A 5,517-nucleotide genomic window follows, 5' to 3' on the forward strand; every position below is an offset into this window, starting at 1 on the left:
AAATTTTTTTTTTTCGTTTTTTTTTTCGTTTTTTTTTTTTTTGGATCTAATTCTGATTGACATGATGAAATGCAATATGAAATGCTAAATGAATGCATGAATGAGGAGGGCAAATTTTGGGGTGTTACAGCTGCCCCTATTCAATCATCAGCTAACCCGAGTAGGATGAAAGCGAACAGCTTATCAGACAAACGGGGTGAGCTGTGATTGAATACCAAAGACAAACCGAAAATTTGTGCTCCGAGAATACCACAAAAACGCGGAAATACATCGCGCTGTTTATCTTTCTTCCGATCGTCTAGCTTAATCTGGAGTTTCGATCCTCTGGCTGAACCTATACTCAATTTAGTCCTCTGGTTGGATATTAATTTTGATCCTCGGGCTGGATACGATTTTGATCTTCTGGCTAGATCTTCTTCGATCTTCTGGCTAGATCTCCTTCGTTTCGATTCTCTGGCTGAATCTATTTCCTTTGATTCTCTTGCTGAATCCATTTTCGGTCTTCGGGCTAGACCTGACTTTGATCTTCTGGCTAGATCTGGAGTGTCGATCCTCTGGCTGAATCTGAACTTAATTTGATTCTCTGGCTGAATCTACTTCGATCTTCTGGCTAGATCTGAATTGTTTCGATTCTCTGGCTGAATCTATTTCGATCTTCTGGCTAGATCTGGATTGTTTTGATGATAAATTCCCATCATTAGGATCCCGCATCTGAGGCATGCGCTGGTTGACCCTCTTTTGAAATCTAAACCCAACCTTCATATTAGATATGCAGCTTCGAGCATATTCCACTTTTGGGCTTCGTACATATTCTTCGGGCTAGAACATGTTGTAACGACTCCTCAATTAGACTTGCTGGGGAAATAAAGCTTGTAGGCGACTTCACTGGGGAATCTTCAAATTGAGCCTCAGGCTGACTCTTAGGAAAACGATTCTCAGGCTGAATCTTCAAAAATGACCCTCATGCTGGATCACGGGAAAACGATTCTCAGGCTGAATCTTCAAAATGACCCTCAGGCTGGATCACTGGAAAACGATTCTCAGGCTGAATCTTCAAAACGACCCTCAGGCTGGATCACTCACGCTTGATCCTCTGGCTGGATCTCATGACCTTGGTTGTAAAGTAATTCTTCAGTCTGCTTGGAAGAACCTGTTTATCAGCTTATGTGTATGCTTGATATGATATGCATGCGAATGCAAATGCTATGCATGGTGTAAAAAGAAATCTGCTTGGGGAAGCAAACTCCGGTAGGGAACAGATCGCTGTATCAATCCTTGAATGCTCTGTGGGGAATGATCCGTCTGTCGGGACCAATGAGCCACCAAAAATAAATTGGCTGCTTGAAAAGTTGACCTTGCGGGGGGAGTATCAACTATGGAAACTTTGTTCGGCGAGGCTCTGTGAGGAGAGTCTGTGGGGAAAACACTTCCTGGGGAAATGTCGTAGGAAACGACCTTTGCTGGGGATATGAACTTGCTAATCGCCCTCAAGCTGGGGATTAACAAATCTGTTAAAAATAATCTGCTGGGGATGAGATGAACACTGGGAACACCACCCTCTCATCTGTTGGTTATGCAACCACTCCGCTGTTGCTAGGAAGATACAGTCTGACACTGTCAACTCCGCTAGGGATATATAGTCTGGATACTGTCAACTCTACTGGGGATAGACAGTCTGGATACTGTCAACTCTGTTGGGGAACATGCTCTGCTGAGGAGAGACTTTGTCAACCGCTTGGGGATGACGATTCATGACTTGGCATCCGGTTCCTGTGACCTGCAACCAAAAATACACGTATGCCTCGGGGGAATTACTCGGTTTGAATTCACCGTTCGGGATTAAGCACATTCAAAGCAATTTTAAATGTTTTCCTATGCAAATCATCTGCGAAAGCCACCATTATGTTCATATGCAATATGTTTTATCAAAAATTCAGACATTTTTGCAAACAAACTGATAAATGAAAAATAAAGAGGCTCTTTAACTGAATTATTCGACTCTTACTGGGGAGAAAATTTGTGCCAGGAATAGGCGAGGGTATCAGGAAGCTGATCCCTGAAAAGAGGTGATCGCTATAAAAAGAGAACTATCCTAATGACAATGTGGAAACGGGGTCCCACTGAGTTTCGACTCTGCTATGGTTCGTATGTCCTCAAGACGCTCTGCTCATCTTGCTTTCTAAAGTGGATGATTAGTCGATCTTTAACCTTCGAAGATTGCCGGATTGAATGAAACGGTGATATAACACTGATGAACTCAGATCATAGTCATTCGCTTATTCCCTAACTTTTGCCTGGATCGCCCCCTTTTCGGGTTTTCAATCCACCGGGATACCCATTTTTGCCTGAGCCGCCCTTTTGGGTTTTCGACTCACCGGGTGTACTCGTTTTTTTTATATATCCCTAATTTTTGCCCGAACCTCTTTATTCTTTTTTTTGGTTCGTCGGGATGCCCCTTTTTTTGCCTGGACTATTCTTTTTACTGTCCAGCGGGTCTATTTTATGCGAAGTATTTTTTTTTTAACTGTGTCTGAGTTAATAGGGGACGGGAATCCTTCGCCATCCATGGTTGTTAGCATCAAAGCTCCGCCATAGAAAATTCTTTTAACCACGTACGGACCCTCATAGTTCGGTGTCCATTTGCCCCTGTGATCTGTGTTGGGAGGAAGAATTCTTTTGAGTACCAATTCACCGACTCGATACTCCCGAGAGCGCACTTTCTGTCCAAATGCTTTCTTCATTCGTCTCTGACCGAGATACGTCAATTCTGGGTACGTGGTTCCAGCATAGCACCATTTCCCGTTGGTTTGATTGATGACCAAAGCTGAGTCCCCGTATACATCCAGGGATTTAATCTGTATTTTGACGGCTTCCTCAAGTCTTAGGATACAAGCTTCGTATTCGGCTTCATTGTTGGTGCAGGGAAAAGTTATTCTGGCACCAAATGGCATATGAACCCCCTTCCGGTGTGATCAACACTATACCAACTCCGCGACCATTGACGTGGACCGCCCCCATCAAACATCATAACCCATTTGGATTCAGGGTCAGGCCCCTCCTCCGGGAGTGGTTCCCCTCAATCTTTTGATTTGAGAAACATGATGTCCTCATCAGGAAAGTCAAACCTCATAGGTTGGTAATCATCAATCGGTTGCTCTGCAAGATAGTCTGACAAGACACTTCCCTTGATGGCTTTTTGTGAAGTGTATTGGATGTCATACTCTGTCAGTATCATTTGTCACCTAGTAACCTTTCCGGTAAGTGATGGCTTTTCAAAAATATACTTGACTGGATCCATTTTTGATATCAATAGAGTCGTGTGAGTCAACATATACTGTCTTAGTCGGCGAGCAGCCCATGCCAAAGCGCGACAAGTTTTCTCGAGCAATGAGTATCTTTGTTCACAGTCGGTAAACTTTTGCTAAGGTAGTATATTGCATGCTCTTTTCGACCTGACTCGTCATGCTGACCGAGCACACAACCCATTGACCTTTCTAACACAGTCAAGTACATGATCAACGGTCTTTCCTCTCGGCCTGTAGACTTGCCCCGATCTTGATCTCTTTCTTGTCGTCTTCGGTACCAACGTTGATGGTCTCAACCACCTCCTGATAAGGTGTAATAGCTCGGTCCTCCTGTTTCAACAATCTGGCTAACCCTTCAGGCAATTCACAATCTTCCTCAACCCCTTCTTCGGCTTGATAGATAGGATTGTCGAAGTCATACTTGGCCATAGCAGTGTCGTTAGCAGTGAGATCCGAGTGGTCGGCTCTGCATGATGGAGGATCATGCTTTACCTTAGAATGAGAGATTTTTTTTTTGAAAGAAAGGAAAAACGAAAAAAGAAACATTGCCATTTTTTTGTAAAAAGTAAAAAAAACTGAAAGAAAGAGAACACAAAATTGTTTGCAAAAACCGTCCTTTATTGATGATAAAAATAATTGCGAAACGTAACTAAATGGATGGCCCTACAAATGAGCCGTTACACCTTGGGCAAAGTGTAAGACTTTATTATGCATGTAATAAAGGGAAAACAATAAAAATCACTCTTTCAGCAGAGTAACCCGGACGGTTTTTCGGATGACCAATTGTCGGGCTTTTCTCCCGGGACACACGGGCGAATCCAGCTATCTAAGTCACAGTCGCTGTCAGCCTTATCTTCATCTGCAGCATTGACGATGTGGGGAGAAACCAAACCCCCGCTGGAGAGAGTACCGGTTTCATTCTTCTGAGATCCCGGAGTATACCCCAATCCAAACTTGTCTTCTTTGATGACTGGCTCCACAAATTTGCCCCAGCCTTGGGCATTACCAGCTTTAACCACTTCGACAGCTTGCTTGTATGAAGAGATAGAAGTCCCGACCTTCTCAAACCCAGGTGAAAAGACAGCTTCGGGCGCAACCTCATTGATGTTTGTAGTTTCGAAGCCCTGACACAGCATCTCATGCATCTCGCCATCCATCTCTACATACTTAAATGTAGACAGGTGGCTAACAAAAATATCCTCTTCACCACATACAGTGACGATCTGACCTTCTAGTTCATATTTGAGCTTCTGGTGGAGGGTAGAAGTAACAGCACCGACAGCATGAATCCAAGGCCGACCTAGCAGACAGCTGTAGGCAGGCTGGATATCCATCACATAAAAGGTGCTCTTGAACACCTGCGGTCCAATCTTAACTGGCAACTCAACTTCGTCAAAGACGGCTCTCTTAGAGCCATCAAAAGCCCTCACAACTAAGTTACTTGGCCTCAGGATGATGCCATCGCAATCCAACTTCATTAAGGCTTTCTTTGGAAGAACATTCAGAGAAGAGCCTGTATCAACCAAAACATGGGAAAGCACCACCCCTTTGCATTCCATTGTGATATGCAAGGCTTTGTTGTGATTCCTGCCCTCAGGTGTCAGGTCATTATCGGTGAAACCTAGCCCCCGGCTAGCGTTTACATTGGAAACTACCGACTCCAGCTGGTTAACAGTTATCTCCGGTGGAACATAGGCCATATTCAGTACTTTCAACAAGGCTGCTCTATGCGCCTCAGAGCACAACAATAGTGAGAGAATGGAGATCTTTGAGGGTGTCTGATTTAGCTGGTCGACTACCTTGTAGTCACTTTTCTTGATAATCCTCATAAACTCGTCCACTTCCTTCTCGAATGCGGTTTTAGGAGGATCTTCCTCAGTAGTAACCTCTTCGGTGGATACCTGTTTCCCTTTAGCCTTGGCAGCTGCCTCGGCTTCAGTATTCGCGCGTAATGTTGATGGTGCAAATAGGCGTCCACTGCGAGTGAAGCCACCAACTCCTCCGACATTGTCTACAGCGGAGCTACCGATGTCAATGTCTTCTTCATTAACTTTCTGCCCCTGGCAGTAGATATCAGCCCCATAGTGCCACGGGATAGCACTGTCTTTCTCATACGGAACAGGTCCTGGTACCGTGATGGTGATTGGACCAACCAAAGTCGGTTGAGGGCTGTCAGAGTAAATTGCGACTGGTGCTGAACTTTCGATGTTCA

Source organism: Lathyrus oleraceus, chromosome 1 (genome assembly GCF_024323335.1).
Source record: "Lathyrus oleraceus cultivar Zhongwan6 chromosome 1, CAAS_Psat_ZW6_1.0, whole genome shotgun sequence".
NCBI lineage: Eukaryota > Viridiplantae > Streptophyta > Magnoliopsida > Fabales > Fabaceae > Lathyrus > Lathyrus oleraceus.